The sequence below is a fragment of the Triturus cristatus genome, chromosome 1_2, assembly GCF_964204655.1.
Source record: "Triturus cristatus chromosome 1_2, aTriCri1.1, whole genome shotgun sequence".
Lineage (NCBI taxonomy): Eukaryota > Metazoa > Chordata > Amphibia > Caudata > Salamandridae > Triturus > Triturus cristatus.
In genome coordinates, this window is record NC_140580.1 from 92,612,060 (window position 1) to 92,637,630 (window position 25,571).

At 46.4% G+C, this 25,571-nt stretch overlaps 1 protein-coding gene across 2 annotated transcripts in view; it reads right to left on the bottom strand.

The window, feature by feature from the left end:
- The window catches only part of WDR11 (WD repeat domain 11), a 671,833-nt gene that overhangs the window by 282,829 nt on the left and 363,433 nt on the right, over nt 1-25,571 (bottom strand). The window lies entirely within an intron of this gene.

Below are 25,571 nucleotides of genomic sequence, written 5' to 3' on the forward strand. Positions count from 1 at the left end.
TACTGCTCTGCTGGCACTGCCTGGCGCTGCCTGAGCGAAGGGCCGCTCTCTTGGCCTGCTTTGTTCCGCTTGCTCAACGTGGGGGCCCCTTCATCCTACTTACACAGGTACAGAGCTGGTGATTGTGGTGGGGAAAGTTCCGCTTGTGGCCCCATTTCTACGTTGCCTACTACTGGTGCGACAGGTCCCAGAGTGCCGTGGCCTGGGCTGGTCACTCTTGGCGGGATCCGCTCCCCCTTACTAGTCTTGCGAGTCCCAGTGGGCGAGGTGTGGTGCACGCGTGCCTGGGGGGCCAGAGTGCCTGCGACGCTGAGATGGGTAAGCCTGATACGTCCCAGCCGAAGATCAATTTGGAGCAGCGAAAATCCAGGCGCTGCAAGGACACAGCGGACTCCGCGATGTCTGAGCCAGATGCCCCTACAGAGGACCCGATCGGCGACATCAAACAAATCAGAGCGTCTATGCAGAAGGGTCTGTCGGCTATTGATGCAAAGATTGACACTTTGGCCTACAGAGTGGACAGAATGGCAGAACGGGTTAACAAACCATCAGAGCCTGGATATGGCGGAGCGACGCATTGCAGAAACGGAGGAGGCCCAGACTGACTCTAACAATGCCCAGAAGCGAGTGGAGAAGGCCCTGGTTGCCCTGCAGGATAGAGCTGAAGACTTGGAAGCAAGGTCGAGGCAAAGTAACCTCCTCATAACGGGCCTGCCTGAAACTACAGCGACAGGCAATATGGAGACCTTTGTCGAGAAACTGCTCAAGAAGCTTCTGGGAGCTGATTCCTTTTTACCTATGTTCATCGTGGAAAGAGCGCACCGCTCTTTGGGACCTAGACCCCAGCCTGGCACCCCTCCACGGCCGATCACCGCCAAATTGCTCAATTACCGGGACAGAGACGCTGCTCTGCGGAAAGCTAGAGAACTGGGTCCCTTGCAATACGAAGGATCTTCTCTTTCCCTATTCGCGAACTTTACTCTTAAGGTCCAGGAAGCCAGGAGGCAATTCGCCCCTCTGAAGCGCAAGCAACGCGATCAGAAACTTGAATATGCTATGCTGTACCCTGCACGGCTGCGGGTACTGTTTGATGGGAAGCCCCATATATTCTCGGATCCGCAGTCTCTTCAGAGAGCTCTCAAAGACTGGGACAAGGCTGGCAAACGATGGAAGGGTCACAATGGGAATCCTGGCGCTGATGATGCTCCTACTAACCTTGATGATGCTGACCGAGTTGGGACGGTTGGGGGATAGACGTGTTTACTTCTCTACTGGATTTTTAACAAAAGCGCCGATTAGGCGATGTGGTGTCCTTGATTCGGTGAACTCCACAGTCCATGCATGGCATGTGCTACTTAAACTGTACTCTGGTGCTCAATTATATTCGCCATGCATGCGCATAGGGTGGTGTCAGTGGTTCGCTCTAAGCTAAGAGCGAGGTATCCTTCGCTCGCTGAATGAGTTGCAAATATATGAGATGGGGAATCTCTTTAAAAATGGTAGGGGGGTGACATGGGAGGAGACGATGGCTGGTAGAGCGATGCCGTCAGCGCTAACGCAGTTTCAATTCTTTAGGACTCGCCACGCCCTGGCCTGGGAGATGATATTGCTGAACCAATGGAGATCCCACGCCTGTCCATACTATTGGGTTTGCAGTCTCCTATCAAGTTGGTATCTCGGCTTTATGCCTCAGCATTACGCACTAGGGCGACCCCTTTCACGGAAGCATGGCTGGCCTGGCAGGCGGACACTGGGACACCACTCACGGACGATATATGGCATTACTGCTGTGAGGTTACACGTAAGGTCTCACTGAATGGTCGCCATAGATTGGCTCATTTTAAGTTCTTAAACAGGGTTCATGACACTCCAGAGCACCTGCATAGATATGGGTTGCGCAATACTGATAAATGTGAACGATGTGGCATGCCAGGTGTTTCCACCTGGCTTGGCAGTGCCCCCCTGTGGAGGAATAATGGAGTCAAATTTTTAAGATGTTAAACGATATTGTTGATCTCTCACTTGCTCCAGATCCCCTACTGGCGCTACTGGGGTAAACGAAACCTCTACGGAAAAATGATCGAAATTTGATTGCCATTGGTCTTCTTCTAGCTAAACGTAGACTAGCAATGAGACGGATGCATGGGCCTGTACCAACAGTAGCTGAGTGGGAAAAAGATATGGTGTATTGTAACAACCAATATGATGTTTATAACGAGATGCTCCCTCCCTGTAACCGACCGTTACGTTTTTGGGGTCTACTTACAAAATATCACGCCAATGTAACACTGATGAGCCGATTTGAATACGTTTGGCAGACTACTGTTGTTTAGCGAGCATCCCTACCGGATGTATTGTAGTCCTGTGGGCACAGTCTTCTGGTGATGGGGATTTACTAGTCTGCACTGTTCCTCTGTGTCTGCATCTGGCAGTGCGAGTTGAGAGAACATGGGTCGTTTATCTATCTGTGGTTTTATTTATCACTATGGCCCTGTGGGCATTGTAATAATGCTGATCTTGGATTATGTGATCTGGTTTCTTTTACCTAATTAAAATTTTCAAAAATTAAAAAATTCATTTTGCCCCTGTTATAATTTAGGGATATAGTTTCTAATTGTTAATGTTGTACGTATAGTGTTGCACATTGTACTTTGCCATTTCACAAGGTTATCTTATAACATCCGACGATTAATCACTTCGTATGCCTAGGGATGCACAATGCACTTTGTATACTCCAAGGATATTGACTGCATTCTGTCTAATGAAATGAGCAATGCTTATTACTTTATAGTTGCTTTCATCATGTGAAAATCCTGCACCTGTGAGTCAGACTGTACGCAGACAATGCATTTTGTTGCAGTCGAAGGATATAAAGATTAGTATTGTTAATGTTACAAGCATAGTGTTGCACATTGATTTGGTCATCTTTTGTGGCTATTTTATAATCATCTGATGATAATTCATTTTGCATGCTTAGGTCAACATAATGCACTCTGTTATAAAGTCATTGTTTCCATTCAACTTCACAGTTGTTTTCATCTCGTGAAAAACCCTTGCTTCACATTGGATGTTTAAATGATTAAGTTGCAGTATATGCATGTTTGGACTTAAATATGCATGATGTCACTTTAAGGAAAATGTGGAATTGTCTTAATAATATTTTTTATTTAGTCCTGAAAGGCATTGTTTTTTGTCTTTTTAATGTTGGTCGGTGGGAACACTTTTTAATGTCTTTTGTAGTGTATGAATGAGTTGTTCTAACTATGATTGTATGGAATATGTTTAATGTATAACTGTGTTTTTATATCGTGTAATGTGAACCTCCATTGGAGTTCCATACCATAATATTTAATAAATAGAATTTGAAATAAATTGCATTTTGGGCAGTTCATGCCCCAGGTGATACACCCACCAACAGAAGTGGGGGAACATTTTAATAGCGAGACATGCAGGATTGCCAGGGATTTATGGATCCCAGTGGACTCGAGAAATAGCCAATGCAGAACTATGTAGAAACTCAGTAATTTCAGCCAAAGTATGACATTTGCAGGGCATTTCGGAAGAGAAGTTGTAAGACCCACACAAGCCAAACTACCGGGAATTCACACTCCGAACCTCCCACCCCTTACCCCAGTTTCTAGTTTTCAAAAATGTTCTGTTGTAGTAAGGTTGACCAGGGTGCCTGCCAACCCCACACCCAAATGCCACACATACCCATGTTCCCAGAATAATTGAAATCCAAAGGAAAAAGCTTGATGTTTCTACAGTGAATTTTGGGGCATCGTTATTCTGGGAAATAGGCCCACCAAAGTAAGTGGGGTACTGTTTTAATCAGGAGACATGTGGGATCGTTGGGTAGTAAGACATTTTTGGAAACTGCTAATTCCAGACATTTTCCACACAGAAATGTACAAAAAGTAAGTGATTTCAACCAACTTTTGATATTTGCACCCAGGTTACCCAGGGTGCTTGCCAGTCAGCCCATGGCCAAAATACCACCACCTATATCACAAGAATCAATGTAATCCAAACAAACATCTTGATATTGGATATTGCCATGGTGTGTATTATGGCTTTTCCTGTCCCCTGCAATAGGTCCACTCAAATATCTGGTGTATGGCTTTCATCCAGAGAAGAGAAAATAAAAGAAAAATTGTTATCTATTGATTTTCCCTACAATTTTCAGTTCGAAAATGTAAGCCTGAGTGCACAAATACCCTCTGTATCACAAGACATCATTGGTCACCCCAAATTGAGAGTGGTACAAATGACTAATATTCCTGAACTTAAGTTCTTGGCCACATTTAAAAATGGACAGTTTTCCTTTGTACCTATTTTTGATTCAATAGATTTTACAATATAAACTAAAGCATGGTCAAATCGCAATAAAAAATTAATATAAGCCACAGCTCAATTGATGGCTCTAGGTATCAAAAGATTTTGGACATCTAACAAATACCATACCTCTGCAGCTGGTAGCATCTGAAAGATGTATCGATATATGATGTTTCTAGATTCGTCATCAGGGCAAAGTTACAGATGTAAATATTGTCACGTACTTCTATTTATTTTTCCTACTTACATTAATTATTTTATCATTTATTTAGGAAAACCGTGGGCGAGCTATATAAACGATCCTTTACAAAATCCAGAATTTTGTCTGGTTTGTACAGGTTTTACCACCTCTAAGAGTAAGTAGTTTGAAACAAACTGTGGTTTTTTTAGAAGGCTTAGTCAGAGAGAAAAAAGTATACCTCCCAATTGTGTTTCGCAAGAGAGCCAATATTTAGGAGGGATACTTTCAGATTACAGCTGGCAGGGGCATGGGAACCCAATTTAACAAATAACTAGTCTTAGTGAGAGACATGGGCAGTGTAGTTCAGTCTAAATCGCCCTTTCTACGCCGAACCTAAATTAATGGAAAAAGTGTGCTTGAATTATGTGATCAGGGTCTGTATGGGGGCGGTAAATAGGTTCAGCCATTAAACAATGAATAAAAGAACTACAGCCAGCTGCCATGGAAGGAACACACTATAAGCTGAGGAGAGAACTCAAAACACATTGGAGGGAGAAGTGTGTTACACCGGTCTGTGAGGTCATCGTGCAGAAGACACCAGCAGGATTGCCTCTGGTGCACCATACTACACATTTTGCATGGGTGCACAGTGGATGTACTGAAATTGATACCTCCTTCCCAGCACAAGACACAGAAAACTAGAATGCAAACACTTGATCATTATGTTCGCAGAATGGAAGAGAGGCCAAAGACAGTCCATCGTGTAGGGTCATAGAGTGAGGAGATGTAATGTGGAGAAGCCTAAACTCAAAATAGAGCTAAGTAACAGTAAAAAAAAGTTCAGACAACCATCATAAAGCTTCCACAAACATTAAAGAGCATTTAAAACCAGTATTAAAAACTGCACAATATGGAGTTAAATCAGCACAAAGTTCAAGAGTTTTATGTCATATCTCAGCTTACTTAAGACGTGTATAAGATCAAGCTGTGCCATCTGAGACTAAACTGGTACTTTAGGGATACCTCACGGAGCCACAGAAGTAATGTTATTAATCTTCTACTGCACTTTCTCATGGCACCCTCTCTCTTTAGTTACCACTTCATTCCTACATTAAAAAAATTCAGAACCGACAACTGAATATCTTGATCCTATTTGACCATCTGTGAAAATATGGGTCACCTTTTGTTTGTGGAATCGCATGAGGCACCAAGCCATTTCTCAATTCTTTATCCACTGGCAAAAGGGAACTGAGGAAGTTATTTAAAGGGGAGCAGAGCAGCAGCACTGCAATAAATTAGTGGTGTTCAAAACCCACCAAATTTGCAGTGCCTCTATTTTGCAGGTATCTCCCATCTTTTCTGTAATAAGAGCTGCTTTTTATTTAATGGAAGTCATCCTGTGATACAAATATTAGTTTGTAGCATCCAATACGATTATGTTAGTGCCCATCATATGCAAGATTATCAGCAATGATCACCTCAGTTTATCAAACATGGTTGCCAACAGCAATGTAAAAAAGGCTTTGTCAGCATGCAATGTCTCTGTGAGTAATTCAAAACAGCCATAGCTGCATTTCCCCTCGCACCCAATAATAACATTAGTGATAAGTTCTTCCAATGTGCAGGCCTGAATGCAACACCCTGCTCTACTGCTGCGACAGAAGATCCTCCCAAAATGATAGCTTGATCAGAGAACAGATGCTCATGTCCAGGAGTTCCGGGGACCACACTCACCTGGCCCAATTTGGTGGCAATAGCATGACGGGCCCAATCATTCCTCTCTTCTTCAGAAGTCTGGGCAGGAGAGGCAGAGGTGGAAGGCATACAGGAGTCCCAAGCTCCACTTTGAATAGACGGCATCTGCAAGAGAGCTGGTTTGGAAACTCAAGTGCACAGAAGTGCTGACATTGAGTGTTCTCAGAGGAGATAAAAAGATCCCCATTACTGGAAGACGCCCTGCGCCAGGTTCGGTTCCAGCAGTCATCGGGGGTCCGCTAGGCACCTGCGGCTGAGGTAAGCCACACTGGCATTTAAAGATCCCCCTACCCCCCAGGTGCTCAACAAATATATCCCTTAGCAGTCCAGCCACTTCCAGAGGTGCAGGGTCTTTTAATACAGCACCCCTTCTCACAGTACCACATGGCAGCAGTGTTTGTTGAGCACCTGCATCAGCCTTCCCTTGATGGTGGGTAGGAAAGCCTTCAATTCCAACAAACTGATGTGGAGTCACGTTTCCGAGGTAGACCAGAGGCCTATTATCTCGATCTCTCCCAGATGGCCTCCCACACCCAGCAGTGAAGCATCCGTAACCACTGTCAGCTCTTGTTGGGGTACGAAGATGGGCCCGCCTCCGACCCAATCGCATCCATAGCAACCACTGCAGATCTTTTGCAGTCTCCTCTGAAATCTGTGTAGAATCCTACAGATGTCCCTGATGTTGTGCCCACTAGCATTTGAGGTCCAACTACAGAGCCCACGTGTCACCTTGTGTTTTTGGCTAGCACGATGCAGGAGTCTAACAACCCAAAGAGTTTCAGAGTCATCCGTATTGAGATCCAGGACAGAGGAGAAAATATCAGGATCACAGCCTGATTAGCCAGTTCTTTCTACTCCGAAGGAAAGGCATGAAACTGTACCACAACCAGAATGGCTCTGATGATTGGGAGTGTCTGTGAAGGAGTCAAGTGGGACTCGGCGCTTTCATAGTGAAACCCAATAATGTTAGGTTTGCCATTGTCTGGAAGTGGCTGAGAATGCCTGTGGCGAGGCTGCCTTCAACAGTCAGTCGTTGCCAGTCATTGAAGCAGAGGAAGTCTGGTACCCCTGATGTCCGAAAATGTGCTGTGGTCTCCTTTTGCAAACACCCAAGGGGCACTACGAACTGAAAATGCTCCTGGCCCACCGAGATACAAGGTTAGTGCTTGTGGGACAGGGATGTGAAAATAAGCATGCGGCAGGTCCTATGCCACCATCTAGTCCCTACAGTCTAGGAAAGAAAATGCCTGGGCTAGAATGAGCATCCTGAATTTGTCCTTACACAGAATGTGTTCGGACTGCAAAGATTTAAAATAGGATAAAAGCCTCCGTTCTTCTTTTGGCAGAAGGAAATAGCAAGAGTGACGCCCAGTTCCTGCTTCTGGGACGGGAACCCTTTCTTTGGCCTCTTTAGCCAAAAGGGCCTGAACGTCTTGCCATAGGATGGACAGATGGTCCTCTGTGAGCCACCCTGAAAGTGGTGGAATGTGCATCTGGGTAGAAAGGAAAGAAGGAACACACTTGTTTGTCGTGGTAGCCTGTCAACTTCGGAGGAAATAGTGAATCCTGCCTCCAACAGGATGGCTATGTGCTGGCAAGGACACACTTAAGTGGTTTTCCAACTGCAGCTGTTGGAGGGGTGGAGGACTGAATTGCACATTGTCCCTGCCACAAAATGGCTGAAAGGCTTGCTGGGTTGGAGGAGGTGTTTGGCCCTGGCAAAATGGGAAGCTTACCGTATCTTAGGAAGGGTGAATTGCTGATGGAATTGCCTTGTGGGAGCAGAAACACCCAAAGCAAACACTGTAACTCTGCTCTCCTTGAATTGTTCCTAGGCGAGTCTGCTTTGTCATCTAAAAGGCAGGAGCAGTCAAACAACATGTCCATTAACAATGCCTGGACATCCCCGGAGAAGGCAGTAGACCTCCTCTAGGTGTGGCGCTAAAGAGCCACACGGGTACAGATGGCGTTTACCAAAAAATCAGTTGTGTCCAGCCCAGATCTGATTACAATGTGTTCCACATCGCAGCAGTCCTGAATACCATAGGAATAAAATGCCCAAAGGTCATCCGTAACAGCTGGTACAAATTTGCCACTGTGTCCAAAATTGCACACAATTAGTGGCAGAGAAGGCAGCTGCCATTTACTGATTCAGAGCAAGGCTTTTGTAGGACAAAATCAGTTTACCAAATGTTTCTATTAGTTTCGACTTACATAAAAAAGACAGTGTAGGAAGGCGCTGGGAATGACTTTGCCTGTATCACCTGACACTTTGGCATTGGGTGCTTTGTAATAAAGGCAGGGTCGCCAGGTGCAGGGCGATGAGCAACCTGTCTGTTAACAGGTGGGCTTGAACAAACAATATCTGTATGGGCATCATTGGGCCTCATTAGCTGGCAATAGAGGCTCTGGGGGAGCATGACCCGGTTGCAAGACTTCACTCAGTACATTAGTTTTTACTTACATGGTTGGTAGTTGCAAATTCAAAACTCCAGACACTTTTCACATAACCACAAGAGGCTGTATCCTCTGTGGCATGACCAAAGTGGGGTCAGGCGGCCAGTATCAGTTGAAGTATCCAGCCCACTGGAATCCTGAAGCTCTTCATACCAGGTGTCCTCATCATATTGGGGAACATAGCCATTCCTGCAATTATGTTATCTTTGCCTAAATCAGTTTAAAAAAGATAGTGCAAAGTCTGTGCCCTACCATGTGGTAAGGAAAAGGTATTGGAGGCAAAGGGGTTGCTGAGAGGCTGCATGCCGTTCGGCACCGGGCACAACTGGTCAGGCAGTCAAAGTCATGGTGGATTCAGCTCTGAGTCGCATAGCGCTATGGGATAGCACTGTACATTCTCGTACTGCATCGGCAGAAGCAATGTGAGGGGAACTGGCACCGGAGATGGCATAGGAACCATTGCACCGGAACCGGTGCTAAACCCACTGCAGGTTCAAGAGGCACAGACAACGCCAAAAGTAGAACCGCCGGCAGAAATCCAAATTAAGGGCCTTACACATCCTTGGAGCACAAAGACACGCAAGAAGAAGCCAGTACAGGGCATATATATATATAGCATGCCATCCTTTAAGGTATCAACTTGCTGCAACATTGCCAATGTGTACTTGAAAATACAGGGTTGCTTGAGACCAAATTTGAAATTGATGCCAAAATTCTTGCTTTGATCTCTTGTGCTTTTTTTTTTTTTTAACTTTCAGGATTGGGTTCATGATGATACTTTCAACTCAGATTGGAAGCAATGTGGAGTCTTCTTGTGTTTGGCAACATAGAGTTTAGCCCCACAGTCCTGTATGGCCTTCAGTCTTATCTGGGCAGACGCCGCAGATCTTGCATTGTAATTTGATCCCTGGCCCCACAAACAGACTTTGTGAGTGTAAGAAATTGGGTTATTAGTTGAGAGGGCAAGTACCCACCTCAAGTAATCAATAGATCAATCAATTAGGGATTTGTAAAGCGCACTACTCACTCGTAAGGGTCTTAAGGCGCTTGGGGTTACGGGCAGCTCCTGTCATCCAAAGAGCCAGGTCTTGAGGCTCTTCCTGAATGCTTGCATTGTGAGGCTTCGTCTGATGCTGAGAGGGAGTTCGCTCCAGGTCTTGGCCGCGATGTAATAGAAGGATCTGCCTCCTGTTCTCGCTCTGTGGATGCAGGGGATTTTGGCCAAGGCTATGTCAGCAGAGCGGAGGTTTCTATTGGGGGCACAGAAGGAGATTCTTTCGTTGAAGTATTGGGGTCAGTGTTGTGGAGGGCTTTCTAGGCGTGTGTGAGCAGTTTTAAGGTTACTCTTTTTTCGATGGGGAGCCAGTGGAGGTCTCAGAGGTGATGAGTGATGTGGTCTTGTCTTGGGATGCTGAGGACGAGTCTGGCTGCGACTTTCTGGACGGTCTGGAGTTTGTGAAGCACAGATTTGTTGATACCAGCCTAGAGAGCTTTCCCACAGTCCAACCTGCTGGTGATGAGTGCGTGGGTGACAGTCTTCCTGGATTCAGGGGGGATGCATTTGAAGGTCTAGCAAAGTATACAGAGGGTGTTGACGCATGTGAAAGATACGGCGTTGATCTGTCGGTTCATGTGAGGGAGGAGTCGAGTATGATGCCGAAGTTGTGGGCGTGGTCTGTGGGAGGGAATCCGAGGGCGGGGAGTCACCAGGTGTCGTCCCACGTGGAGGGGGTGGATGCGAGGATGAGGACTTCCGTTTTCTCCGAGTTGAGCTTCAGGTAGCTCATCCAGGATGCAACGTCCTTCTTTCTTTCCTGGAAATTGTGCCTGGTGATGTCTAGTTCCTTGGTGACGGAGAGGATGAACTGGGTGTTGTCAGTGTAGGATACTTTGCTGTATCCGTGTTTTCGGAGGATGGTTGTGAGGGAGGCCATGTAGATGTTGAAGAGCATGGGTCTGAGTTAGGATCCTTGGGGTATTCCGCATCATATATCTGTAGGTTCGGAGAGGAAGGGTGGGAGTCTTATTCTTCGAGTTCGACTGGGGAGGAAGGAGCTGTTCCAGTCTAAGGCAGTTCCCTGCATGCCCCGTTGTGGAGTCTAGCGGCTAGTGTGCGGTGGGTGATGGTGTTGAAGGCTGCTGAGAGGTCTAGTAGGATGAGGGCTGCAGTGTGGCCTTCATCGAGGAGAGTGCAGATGTCGTCCGTGGCGGCTAGGAGGGTGGTCTTGGTGCCGTGGTTGCTGTGGAAACCGGATTGATAAGTGTCGAGGATGTTGTTGGATTCTATGAAGTTCGTTAGCTGGATGTTGATGATCTTCTCTGTGACTTTGGTGACAAAGGGGCGGAGAGAGATGGGCCTGTAGTTCTTGAGGTCCGTCGGGTCTGCGCAAGGCTTCTTGAGGAGGGGTTTGACTTCTGCGCGTTTCCAGTCGTCGGGGAACATGTCTGTTTCGAGGGTGCAGTTGATTGTCTGTCTTAGTTCTGGTGCAATGGCAGAGGAGGTCCTGTGGAAGATGTGCGGCGGGCAGGAGTCAGTGGTCGCTCCGGAGTGGATGCTCCTCATGCTCCTTGCGGTGTCATCTGTGGTGACGGGGTCCAGGCGAGGATGGTCGGCTGAGTGGTGTTGCTGGTGAAAGGCGTTGGGTGGGTGCCTTGGTCATGTTCATCGAAATAGTCGTAGAGTGTCCTGATCTTGTAGTGGAATAAGGAGCAGAGTTTGTTGAGAGGTCCTAGGAGGGAGGGACGTCAGAGGTTTCGCTAAGGGGTCTAGTGAATTCTTGTATGAGGATGAAGAGTTCCTTGGCGTTGCGGGAGTTGGAGAGGATTCTGTCCTAGATGAAGTTACTCTTTGTAGATCTGATGAGTTGGTGGAGTGCGGTTGTGGTAATAATCACAATCCTTTTCAGGGTGAACCCTTTAAGTCACTAAAGTAAACGGAGCTCAATCCCCTATTAACTATGGCACAGAACAGACAGGATTACTTGGAGGCAACATGTAAAGTATTGTGCATTACTAAAACAGTAATAAACGTGAAATGCAAAAGAGTAAAAATCCAAAAATAAATTAGAAAAAGAGAGAAAAATTTAACAAACAAAATGACACCGAAATGCCCAAAAATTCAATATGGTGAAATAGAGATATGAATGTTTAAAGTTTTAAAGTGGAAATAGCTCCAAGAAGCTCAAAGTGGCAATAATAGTGAATGGTTGCGGTAGAACAGGACCTACATGCAATTTGATGCTGACCACAATGGAGTGCTGGATACACCAACCAGGTTCGTCCAGGTCAAAGATTATACCTTCTAATTTTAGTCTTTTAAGTTACAATTTACCACAAGAGAACACTTCTAAAGCCCCTATCTGAACCTCATGGGAGGCACTTAAAGAATCATTGAAACAATCTGGAAAAACAGTCCGGGTCCAGTTGCCACTGGTCAGCCGAGCAGTAGCAGGAAAGGCCTCTCGTAACTTGTTGAAACCTGTAGCTTTAAGAGGTAATTTGCCATATGACCCTTGGAGTCCACTTCTTTGTCCTGTGCAACAGAGGGAGAGCATGTCCAGTCCTTTAGGGCTCTTTGCAGGTCTCAAACAACAGGTTCAGTCCTCTTCTGATCTTCTACAGGTCCAGGAATGTTCTGAAGTGGGTGCCTGATGTGCTACATTTATGGCTGGCATACACCAGTAGTGGGAATGACCCCAGGGATGCCCTAACCAATTAGATAAATGATCACTTGCCCACGTTGGGCATTTTCAAGGTGCCAAAGAGGATGGCCGAACTCTTCAGCCACATTAAACTTGGGCTTTGAAGGCTGGGGGTGTGTATGAAGAGTTTACTATGGTAATTCTGGCATCCTCCCAAATCTAACCATAAAATCCAGTTTTATGGAGTCCCTGTCCTGCCAACAAACTCAAAGACAGAAGTCTTGGTAAATATCAAAGCAGAGGTTTCAGTTACCAGGCAGTGGATATACACAAAGTGCTTTAGCATTCTGTTACCCTCCTGAAGTGCACACCAAATGTTATATGTAAACCCAGCATACTTGTCAAACAGACTTTGATACTGTAGTGTTAAAAGAGGCTGGCTGGGAAGACAACAGAGTGGCCCTGCCCAAGTGTCAGCTAACTTTACCTGTGAAAGGGGAGGCCTCTTAGAAGTGCACCCCGAGTGTCATATGAAAAGCCCATTGGACCAGTCAAGCAGGATGTGACATTCAAGCAGGACTTCAGACTTAAAAAAAAACAATTTTTATTGATTTTGATAGTAACAGACAGGTGCATGTCAAGTACCTAAGTTGATGATGGGCAGTATCACATTACCTCTTCCCAGAGGACCTACATATCATGAGCAGTTACATCATACACTACAAGAGACATTGGTTCAGAAAAGTGCACAGATAAACTTGTAAACAGTCACAACTGGCAGGTCATATCAAGCACAGTTAATCTTAATAGTAGCAAAATGATATATATGTTTAGTGGCTGCTACTGGCGAATCCCACATATACTCTATCTAGCCCTAATTAGTGAAGTAAAGACAAAGCGGCACATAAATATAGCCAGGTTTAAGGAATGCTTTTATTAAAAAGAAAGGGGACGTGGAATCCGAAGAGTGGACATGGTAGGGTTACTTTCGTAATGCACAAGGAGTATGGTGGCCTTCCCATCTTTCAAACAGTCCTGTAACATCAGGACTTCTCTGTAAAGACCTGCAGATCATTAAGGAGTTGTCCTGTTCCAGTACAATGGAGACTTTATGCACAACTCAAACTTTTGCTCTACTGAGAGCAACGGTTTTGGCTTTAGGACATTTCAGGGTGGCCGCATACCAATACTGCAGTACTGGCAGGCAAACATCCATCCATTTCATTACAGTAGTTCACTGGGCTATCAGTAATGCCAAGTCTATAAAACGATTGGTGGCACTCCCTGCCCTCCTACGTCTGTACAACCGCTATAAGCTAGCTTCCATAGTGCACAAGTTCACCCTTCCTGTGATGGTTGACAAGACATCTGTGACCTCTCTCCACAGCGGCATTGCTACTGGGCAAGTCCAAAACATAGGGTCATGTCGGACTTTTGAGTGCCGCACTGGGACAATTCGGTGCAGTGCCATATATTTTGTGTAGGCGCACTCGGGTGAGGTATGCTCTATGTAGGATGTTGTGCTGTATATATTGGAATTTCGTATTGTGGGTAAGCTTGTGCAAGTATAGTAGGATTTTATTCCACTCTTTTTGTGTTAGGGCATGACCAATATCATGCTTCCAATACTGCCTGATATGGTACAGTGGGTCTTGTGGGGTGTATGCCAACGCACAGGTGCACTACGTGATCAGATGACAGTCATTTTCCATAACATGAAGTGCACGCACTAGGGAATGTGCGTCCGGCTTGGTATCCGTGCTTTGCAAACTGCACTGTAATTCAGCCATAAACGTGTGGTTGACTAGAAAGCGTCCCACGGGTAAATTAGGATTTGAGCATTGCTGCTCGAATGAGGGGGCGGGGGGGGGGGGGCAGGGGTGGTGGTGAGGTCAGCATTTTGGAATAAAGCCCCCAAGGTATACACCCCTTCTGCTTCCCAGATCTCTATCGCCACTATCCTGAGCAAGTCTCTAAAAGGACGAATAGAATTGATGCAGATCTCCGGTGCATACAGTATCAAGGTCCAGGACAACCGCAGACTTCTAGTGTAACTGGCGGGCGCTATCGTCAACAGCTTATTCGACAGTGTAGGCAGTTTGTCCTTTGGCAGCAAATACTCATGGAGTGTTCGACAAGCACGGTCCAGTATGTGTAATAAATGTATGTGTGGTATGCAGTTCCTAAAGAAGAATGAGTGTCTATGTGGGTCAACGACTATTCTGCAGGATAGAGAGTGGGCGTGACCCTGCAAGAATCAAATGCCCTCACACACCTGGACAGGTGTCATGCTTCATTATAGGGTGTTTGCTCCTCGTCGGGCCGGTGCTGTAATGTCCGACGGGCACCCTCAATGGGGGCTCTTTGCCAGAGATCTTCTTGTCAGCCGTTTAGTGAAGCGTGGGTGTGGGGGCCTAAGGAGTGGATAGGTGTTGAGGTGTGAAGGTGTGAGGTTAAAAATAGGGAAAGAGGCACTTTTCAGGAATAACTTTAATGAACAAGTTCTCTTACCTACATTAAAAATGTGTGGTGCTATCTATTGGACTTCAGTTATCTTAGATAGCTATAGGTCAACATGTTTCTAGCTTCCATGTAGTCATATCTATGATCTAGTAGCGATTCATCAGGACCAATATCAACCTAATCTACTTAGTGATTGGAGTTTTAATGTATGGGTTCATTGATTTTCTCCCAATTATACATACCTTGGTTTTAGTATTGAATTGTGATTTTGGTTCGCAAATCATGAAACGTGCTTATTTTGTTACACCACAAGCATGCTTTGTTTGCATCAAACGCATGATTTGTGCCAATGATGTCACCTGTACATATAAAAAACACCACAAGACACGCAACATAAATTAAATTCCATCACAGTTGAAAACTTACCAAAATTGGGTAAAAACTGGTGCCTCTTTGAGTTGTGCACAATAACACACCGTTTGCGTGCAGAAAAAGGTAAGCAATGTTTGAGTCAATTTGGCCCTGTTTGATTCAGGGTCTAGAAAGAGTTCCATTATGCAGAGCATTGGCAGCTATGCCGTACTTACAGTTTGGTCAGAACAGGCTCTTTAGACGACCTACCCTCATGTGCCGACTCGAAGTGTCAGCTTACGAGTGAGTTGGGAGTATTTAACCTGTTCCTGATGTATTAACCCTTTCACCGCGGCGGGAATTCCGCCGCGGTGCTGTGGGGTGCGGGGGGGCAGCGCGGTGGCGCTGTGCTCATGACGGAGCCGCTCCGTCATGAGCCACGGTTGGGCTGTGCTCATGACGGAACGGTTCCGTCATGACTCCGCCCATTTGCGTTGTCCCCCCGCACAGGCGGGGAAACAGCGCCGCGCAGGCGGAGCGGCCGCCAACGGGCGTGTCATGACGGAACCGTTCCGTCATGAGCACACGGCAACCGTGGCTCATGACGGAACGGTTCCGTCATGAGCAGGGAAGGGGTTAACAAGGACCAGGGTTTGCCAGTATTGGACCTGCCCTGCGTACCAACGCTAGAGAGGGGATTGACTAGGCTGGTTTAGTCTGTTATTCATCTTCATTGGGAGGAAAAGGTTGCTTACGTGGCGGCCATCTTAACACTATAATTTAACCAACTGTCAATATCCATGTGTGTAATGCTAGCTATTTTAAGTGGCAGCTCGCCAACCATCAAGGTGGGCACTGCAGCTGTGCCGCCAAAAAATAATGTTCAAAATTAGAGGCACCTAGAACCCCTTTATCAACTGCCAGCTGAAGCTTGCGGAGTGCTACTTGCCTTCTGCCCTTATTCTAAAGGAAAGTTCCTAACATGCCGTAGAGAGAACGAAATGTGGAGCTAGGAACATGGACTGGGAGATTATGGAAATAATAAAGAAGATGAGGAAGCATCACCATCTTGGAAAGCGATACCCAGCCCTGCACTGTAAGTGGGAGTGTGCTTCAAAATGCTAGTTGTGGACAAAGGGAAACAATGGCCTGTGTGAGGTTGCCATCTATTAAGTCCTGCGTACTATGATTTATACGAATACCAAGATAGCGAAATATGTGATACTCCCAGTTCACCGGGTGGGGTCCCACCGTCAGGTGACATGGCAGAAAATCCGGGCTGAGGGGGAATAGACAGGTCTTAGTCCAGTTCACTCCCAGCCCCAAAGAAGGATATCCTCAAGGACTGTCTCGATCTCTCCAGATACTCGCCTAATATCTCTGATATAGAGGAGCACATCATCTGCATAAAGGGAAACAACATGTAGTTCATTCCTCAGGGGAATTCCCCACTCCTCCCCATTGTGTCGCAGACGTTGGGTAAGTGGTTCCATTACTAAGGAGAAGAGTAGGGGTGATGGGGGAACCCCTTATGTGTATCTCGGCTGATCGTTATGAGGCCGATATTAATTCGTCAATCTTAACACAGGCAGTAGAATTTGTGTAGAAAGGTCGTCTGAGGCGCATTAGCCGTCCAGTATGTCTTACTTTAGGAGTGTTGCGAACACATAGACTAAGTCCACAGTGTTGAACGCCCCTTCTAAATCTATCACTAGGCAAGCTGCATATGGCCACTGGGCTGGCACCAGCTCCCGCACCCTATGGAGTCCGCGGATATTTAGGGTGGTTAAGCATATAGGGATGAAACCATTCTAGTCTGCGTGGACCAGCTGGGGCATGTGTGCCAGAAGGTGGCCTGCAATAACCTTGCTGTGTATTTTGAAATCATTATGTAACATGGACAGTAGACTTTACTTCTAGCGGGTCTTTGTCAGGTTTCAGCAATGAGGCTATAAGGAATTCTTTAAGTGTCGGTGAGACACTTCCCTCTTCTATTGCAGTTCAGTATGACTCCAGTAATTTGGGAAGCAGGAGATTTAAATAGGTCTTATATAACTCGACCGGGAGGCCATCCAATCTGGGAGTTTAACACGTAGCCGATCCCTGATTGGTGGTCCTGTTCTGCGATAGGCATCTGAAGATCCTCACAAGCTATATGATCTACAGTGGGCAGCATAATAGCCTCACAAAATGTTTATATGCTAGCAGCTCGATCAAGAGCAGAGGGATCATACAATAATTTATAATAGACCGTTAATGAAGCGTGTATGTCAGAATGGCTAGTGATGGTGCATGTTAGGGATTGATGAAGTATAGTGATCATGTTGTTGGAATCGTGCTAGGTAGGAGCCTAGTAGCCAAGCCAATAACCAGACAGATTTGTTACTCTCAGCATGGTAGCCTCCGAAATCTAGGCATTGAAGTTGATCAACTAGAAAAGCATGTAATTCTCTGGCATCTACAACTGCCCGCCAGGTAGGAAGGGTTCTACAGAACTCCACCCCCCAGCATGCCTAGGGACATTTCTAGTGCAGCCAATTCTCTAGGGAAAGCCACCCTCACCAGTGTTGATACAGTTACCGTGCAACACCACCTTTAGAGCCTCCCATTCAAAGGGCCTGGACGTGGCTGCACCCCATATATCGAGAAATCACTTTCTGAGTCGTGTCTCGGAACACAGCATCTTCTATCAGGGCTAGTTGAAAGCGCCAATTAGATGGGGCAGGGAGCTTCCCAATCAAAATGTAGCTGAAGTGGGTTATGGTTTGAAAAAGTTTTACCAAGATACTCCTTGCTTGTTACCCGAGAGTGAGTAGTAGGATGATATAAAATGCAGTCCAGCCACACATGGAGATCGTGGGGAGAGGAGCAGTATGAGTAGTCCTTCATGTCTGGGTACAATGTGCGACAGCTATCTAAAAGAGACCAGTGTGCGAGCCACTGAGTAAGGCTCACTGCAGCTGCTACAATGGGAGAGTTAGTAATAGGGGGTGGGAGCGGTCGAGGACAGGGTCAAGAACATTATTAAAGTCACCTCCAATGATCTATGGAATATGTTTCCATTTTATGAGGGTGACTGTGAGGCAGGCCAAGAATGCTTATTGTGCTACATTCAGCGTACAGGTGCTGCCTAATAGGAGCAGTTGGCCAACAAGATGTCCTTCCATAAAGATGGGATCGATCTTCGTAGCAAGGCACCGAAAGCGAACTGCGGAACAAATCCATATTAGTGCCCCGCGAGCAAACCCTGAAGAAGTGGTGCTGTAGCACTGTCCACGCCATCACTTTTGCAATCGGACTTCTTCACCACCCGCAACATGCATTTCTTGAAGGGATGCTATGGGTTCTCTCAGCCACCTGATATATTGTTGGACAAGGTGTCACTTGCGCGCTGTCCCAATCCCATGAATATTCCATGTAATTATATGTATCTTAGTCATGTCCCTTTGGTGGTTTCAGAAACATACAGAACATGGTGCAGGTGTAGAATGTGGTGCATGGCCTGCTGAAACAATAGAACATAACTCCCAACTCCCCTCCCAGGGTAACCTCAAGAGTGCCGGCTACCCAAAGAATGAAGTACCAATGAACTACCAGACTCATGGTGTGGGAAATTTAATAGCGGAGTCTCACTAAGGCCTCCAGCCAAAAAGAATGTTGAGGGGGAGGGGAGAACCGACCAATGGATTAAGTCAGTATTTAACCAAGTCAGGATTAGGGGGAAAGAAGGAAGCTCAAAGAATTCACAACCTTGGTGCACCTTAACCCATTACAACTCCACTTAGTGGAGGATTAGGTCAATGCCAGTTTCTATGATGACGTAGAGTGAACTGCAGGGGGAAAAAACAACACACTCATAATCACAGCCTAGTAGCACAGCGGGCTCAGGTAAGTAGGTCCGCAGTTTGTGGGGTAACTGCAGGCAGAGTTGTTGAAGGAGTGCTACTTAACGAGGTGGTAGAACCGGTTTCTGACAGTGAGCCATCTGTGTCTTGGGGCGCTCCGAGATCAGATGTGTCACCACCAACAGTGCCTAATACTCTCGGGCCTGTGCCCAGAGAGGGGGCCCCTCTCCACACGTGTCTTGGTACTCTCAGATTCGTTGTCTCCACCAACCTCCCCTCTCGGTGCCTGGTCAGTGCGTTGGCGCAGCCGGGGTAGAGGACTCACAACAATGCTGTTCCACTCAGTCTCAGGCATCCACAAGTTCAGTGAAAAAATAACTGGTCAGCTTTACCAACACTTTGAGCTTAGCCAGGAATAGAAAAGAGTAGGTGAGGCCCACCTGTATCAAACGCTTTCAACACATAAGAAGGAGGCTCTTCTGAGCTGCACCATTATTGTGTAATCTGGGAATAAGTAAATATGTGCATTGTCATATTGTAGTGGGGGTGCAGTATGGCCTGCTTTCAGGATTGTTTCCTTGAACTTCATAAGGCGGATAGCCAGTGGTCTGGGAGGTGATCTTGGAGGTGGTCTGCACGCTGGCATCATGTGAACTTGTTCTATATGATAATGGGCAGACAGCGTCACTGGAGCTATTACGTCCTCTAGCTATATTTTAAAAAAGAAGATCACTAGGTCTGGGCCCTCTGCCCCTTCAGGGAACCCAAAGATCCAGAGATTATTGCGGTGGGACCATCCCTTGGAATCTTTTGCCCTATTTTCCAAATCCTGGACTATAGCCGTTAAGGAGTAGACCTGTCCTTCAAGATCAGTGGCTGCAGGACATAGTTCACAAAGTGAGCGCTCTGTTTTGGTAACACGCCCCAAGAGTTTTTGATGGTCACCCTGGAGCAGACCCACCTCTATCGCCACTGCGTTGACTCTGGTATGCAGGTCTTGCTTGATGTCAACTATGGCTGCCAAAATTGTATCCAGCTTGTCATCTGTGAAGGACTAGATCTCCCTCCCTCCCATGCACTTCCAGCTCCGGCTGGACGGGAGACCGCACCCTCGGGCGCCCTGGTTAATGTGTCCGGTATCCTCTGTGCTTCCCCATGATATGCTTTTACGTGGTGCAAGGTGTGTCAGGGGCCGCATCGGTGGGTGGTGGTTCTCTAGCCGGATGTGGGGGGACCTAGTCTCCCCCCCTACTAAGGAGATACGCCAGCCCTCCTATATGCTCTAGTGAGTAGTCCAAATAAAGTAACACAGGGAGTTAATGCATTACGGGCAAGGATCACTGTTCCGAGTGCAAATATAAATGCCAATTTAGGGGAGCAGAAGGTGCAGCTCACATCCGATGCTTTGCAGCAGCTAGTCTGGAGAAGGGGAGTATAACAGTCTCATTAAGGACTACTACAGTTACACGCCCCGTCAAGAGTATGGACCCACCACACCTCTCTTAATAACGGGTGATAGGAGCCAGGGAGAGGGCATGAGCAGTCCAGGTTTATGTCTGCCGCATGGTAGGGCTCACCATATGCTCTGTCCAAAAAGGGGGGTACCAACCCAGTAGGCCACTGAGCAGTGTAGTGCTGTGACCCTCTTGCACGGATGGAGGGTGCACAGTAGTGAGGCCTGCCACATCTCTCCCCACAATCAGTGCGCCAATGGCAGGGAGAGGGGCACGAAGAGTCTAATCCCTCACTCATCTCACGACCCGTGGCCATGATGAATGCAGCTCCGGAGATGCCTTAGGCCGTGATGCCCCCACACTCCCGCATCCTGCTGCACCCCACACCAGGAAATGCTGCCACTGGGAAGGTCAAGGCAGTGTATAATGGGGCTCAGAGTCCATATCCAGACTCTCTTTACACCCCGGTAGGTAAATCAGCAGCACGGGAGGGCGGGGGAGGGGAAGGCTAAGTCCCAAACAGTACACAGCAAGGCCTGGTTCCCCAGCGCATCTCCACCTACACTCACCACAGCCACTCGAGCCAGAGGCCTTCGGTCTGGTAGGTTTGCACAGGTGCAGGCACCTCAGCACGCTGCTCCAACCATGCAGGATCAGAGTGCACCCTAGCTGCTGCCCTGCCACCATCACAGCACAAGGGTACCAAGGTTGAGGTGGGGAAGGAAAAGGAAGAGTCGCTCACCCCTGTGGGCGAAAGCTAATGTACATTTGGTGCCGTTGCTGTTGCATCCACAGAGCCGGCCAACATAGCAGTCAGAGGTACGTGGCCTCAGCAGCGCAGTCTTCGGCCCCTCCAAGCCTCCATATCCACTGAGCTGTTCACATAGATGGCACCGCCCATCTCTGCGGAGGGGACACAGGGTCTGTGGGCCTCAGCCCCCCCACTGTAACTTACGGCACCATCTGAACCTGCAGTCCCCACTGGCTGCTCCGCGCAACTCTTTTTCCCCTGCCTGCCACGCGGTCTCCTCCACGATCGGCAAAGCAGGCCAGCACAACGGTCCTTAGAGCAGCAGGAGCAATCCTGGGGGCCCCCAAGCGCTCACTACCCCACGGGTTGGCCTATAATGGTTGTAGACTCACGAATTTCGGATGGATGGCAATGGATCTTGGGTTTGGGCGCAGAGCCAACTCAAAAAGTGTCTGCCATCTTGTCGCGGCCAGCCACCCCACCCCCGGACTTCACACTTTAATGTCAAAAAGGATCCCCCTGCACATTCTGCCAGGTTCAGAGGATTCATCTCTGCCCATTCTGCCTATTGTTTTGCTCATGGGAGCAAGCTCAAACCTCATTCACACCTACTTATACTGAGTCGCTGAAGTGAGAGGAAAAAATGCAAACAAATGTTCCATGGACTTCAGGCAGGGCAAAGTTAACTTTTTAAAAGTCACCTTTCTATAAGAAATAGAACAATTCTGACCACCATTGAAATGGATTTTAATAAGTATTCAATATGGTGGTTTAATTCTTTTTCTAGCTAGTTCCATTCTTGAGATATAGGATTAGTATTTAATAATGCATTCCAGTGTTTTTCTATGGAACAGCCACATCTGATAGACAAAATAGCTTTCAGGGCATTTTCAGTGTAAGAACAGGTTTAACACAACCTTTCCATGTCCAACTTTAAATACCACGCACCCTGCCTTTACGGGCATAAAGCCTACTTCGGGGTGACTTATAAATATTTATAATTAAGGTTTAGGCCTGTCTAAAGCAGATATTTAGTCTGGTCAAATTAGCAGTTAAACCCTGTACAGCCAGGCTACAAGTGGACAGGCATGCAGTCATGTTTACATTGCCACTGTAGTGGATGGCACAATGGATGCACTAGTCCACTTGTGACATTTAAGTTACAAGCCCTGGGTAAGCTTTGATATCATATACTAAAGACGTATAGGCAATTTAAGTATGCCAATCAGGATTATACCAATTTTATAATGTTGAAAGGAGAAGCACAAGCACTTTGCCAATGTTTAGCAAGGGTATAGTGTACACAGTTCTATAGCCAGCAAACAAAGGGTTCAGTAAAATGGTAAAGAATTTGGGGTGACCCTACAGAAATGGCAGATTTTCAAGAATGAGGGTCCGTCAAAGACATGTTTGCTACAGTTCATGTAGGGTTTAAACCCTGTGTTTTATTGGGATGGCATTTTCCCTTGCACATTGGTAAAAGTTTGAGAAGGAGCTAGTCAAAAGCAAAAGAAGAAACTCCGTATTCAAGATAGAAACTGATGTTGGCACTCATTGGTGACCCCTAGATGCTGCTCCACAGTCACTTCCGGAGAGGAATGACATCAGTGTTGGGCCGAATAACACCGTATGTCAGCGCACAGGAGAACTACACTAACATTTTCAGGATCCAGATTCACAAGGTGAGCAATCTGCAGTTGAAAATATCCATCAGACATTTTTATTAAGAATATAGGGCCAGATGTACAAACATTAGAAATACTGATTTCCTAATTGCGCTTATATGTCTGAATCGCAATTAGGAAATTGGTATTCCAAATGTATAAACCTTAATATTTCCAGATAGCGATTCCTAGTAGTTTGCAAATCAAACAACCTTGTGAATATTAATGAGGTAGGTCGCAATTTGCGACCCATTAGGAATCGCAGCCATCACAGGATGGTGGGCTGCTGGGTTCAGCAGACCACCATGTCTGTGCTTGCTATTAAATAAAACAATTTATTTTCTTTTGAAATGTAGCCCGTTTTCCTTAACCCGTTCCCTGCTCATGACGGAACCACTCCGTCATGAGCCACGGGCGCCGTGTGCTCATGACGGAGTGGTTCCGTCATGCTGCAGCCGTTGGCGGCCGCTCCGCCCACGCGGCACTGATTCCCCGCCTGTGCGGGCGATCAATGCAAGTGGGCGGAGTCATGACGGAACCACGCCGTCATGAGCACAGCTCAACCGTGACGCATGACGGCGTGGTTCCGTCATGAGCATGGCGGCGCCGCGCTGACCCCAAACCCCCCTAGCGCCGCGGCGGAATTCGTGCCGCGGCGAAGGGGTTAAAGGAAAATGGGATGCGTTCAAAAAAAGAAAATCAAACGTTTAGGTTTCTTTTTTTAAGAGCGGGCAGTCGTCTGCTGGACCACTGCCTGCTTCTAAAAAACATAACCTTTTACATTCTCAGAGGGAAAGGGGTCCCATGGGGACCCCTTCCCATTTGCAAACAGGTTGCCTACAATTTGGCATTGGTGGTAAAGTATTACTGTTTTGCGACCGGAATTGGGTCTCAAAATTATAATGCTTACCATTCCAAATCAGTATTTGGAAAGGAAGCCCTAAATACCGAATTGGTATGCATTCTCAATCCCAAACAGTGTTTCTGTAACATGTTATCGGATCGCAATTTGGCATTAATACATAACAAAATGCCTTTTTGCATTCGCAAACTGCCTGATTTTGTGAATCAGGCCGTTTGCAAATGCAAATAGGCTTGATACATCTGGCCCATAGTCTCTTCGTAAAGATGTACGAACCTCTACTGCTCAATCAGGCAAATACCTTTTCACTTTGAGCTATTCAGACTCTGTATAAGGGAACAACTAAAATTGTTTTACTCCTTGTACGCAGTTATCTGGAATTGTTCTCATTCAAAATGTCCTGCTTCCCTCTCAAGACTGGTTAGTCCACTCCATAGCAGATGTACTCGAGTTATTACTTCTTAGTGTTCAAACCAGTGCCAATGCACATCACAGTAAATTTCCAAACTACATGCTGTACATTCACGTCTGTGTTTTAAATCAGCTTCCGCTCTTCATTTCAGGCACGCCTAATAACAGAACTCAGTATCTGTAGAAAGGACTGCTACTTTGAAACCAAATTTTCACAACCAAAACTAGTCTGCTTATTGACTAGTTCTCTATCACTTTACTCGTATCCAACGTGAACTAAACCCAGAATGCACTCCTGCTTTTACCAATTCGGATTCCCAGGCCGAGCCTCCTCTCTTTCTTGATATTGTGCCCGGTTTGGACCGTGATGTTGCAGATATCACTGGTCTGAGCTCCTACTCATCCCTTTTCAGATGATACAAGAGCTTTTGAATTTTCAGGGCCAATCTCTCTGTACCAACTGTGAACAGTCTTAACTAGCAACACTAGAATTACACTCTTCAGTCCATAAACAGAATACAAGATCACAGAAAAAGTAAAAGACCAATCTAGATATATATATATATATATACATCCACAACTATTTATAGCCATACGAGAGTTCTATTAGTTTATTAGAAACTGAAATTAAAGGAACGGTAGGTGGTTTAGCGGAAATCAACGTATATCACTATGGTGGTCATCTGGCCACTGTTCTCATCATGCTAGTTGTGTATTGCTTCAATGTGTTTAGTTATGGGATTTCAAAATACTTTTGTGGTTTAGATTAATAGTTGTAGTGTCTGTTTACATTTTCAGTCAAAAAAAAAGTGCTGTTCATGGCACAAAACGTGCTAACATTGAATACAACAGATATACACGGACATACTTACACTCGTTAACAATTTTGTTATTTGCAGCTTGCGATGCCACTCGTGAAGGGACTGTGACAAATAGGCCGAGGTACCCAAATAAAAGTAGCTCCATTACTGAATAAAACAGCTAAAGAAGTGGCCCATATATGCAGATCAGGGCAGTTTTCAGCTGGCAAAGACACGCTATATTGGTGATTTGCAAGGTGTGGGAAACTGCATGCATTTGTGCCTTCCGCATATTTGTAGTACTATCACGGAAATCAAAGGTAAAAACCGGTCAACTAGACCACAGGCCCACAAACAGTCAACATAACAGTCCACACACTCACCAGTTGGACCAGGAGCTCTGGCCCTGCCAGACAGCCCTATAGGCCAGTCCGACCATGATGCCACAAGCTCTACTTGCCCACTGTGTGGCAGACAATGTGTTAGGACTGAGTATCACAAAACCACAGTGCAGACTTATGCAATGTGGCTGCATTAACTGTTTCTTGACACAAACTACTCTGAACTCTAGTCACCCTATCAAAAGACTCATCCATCACAC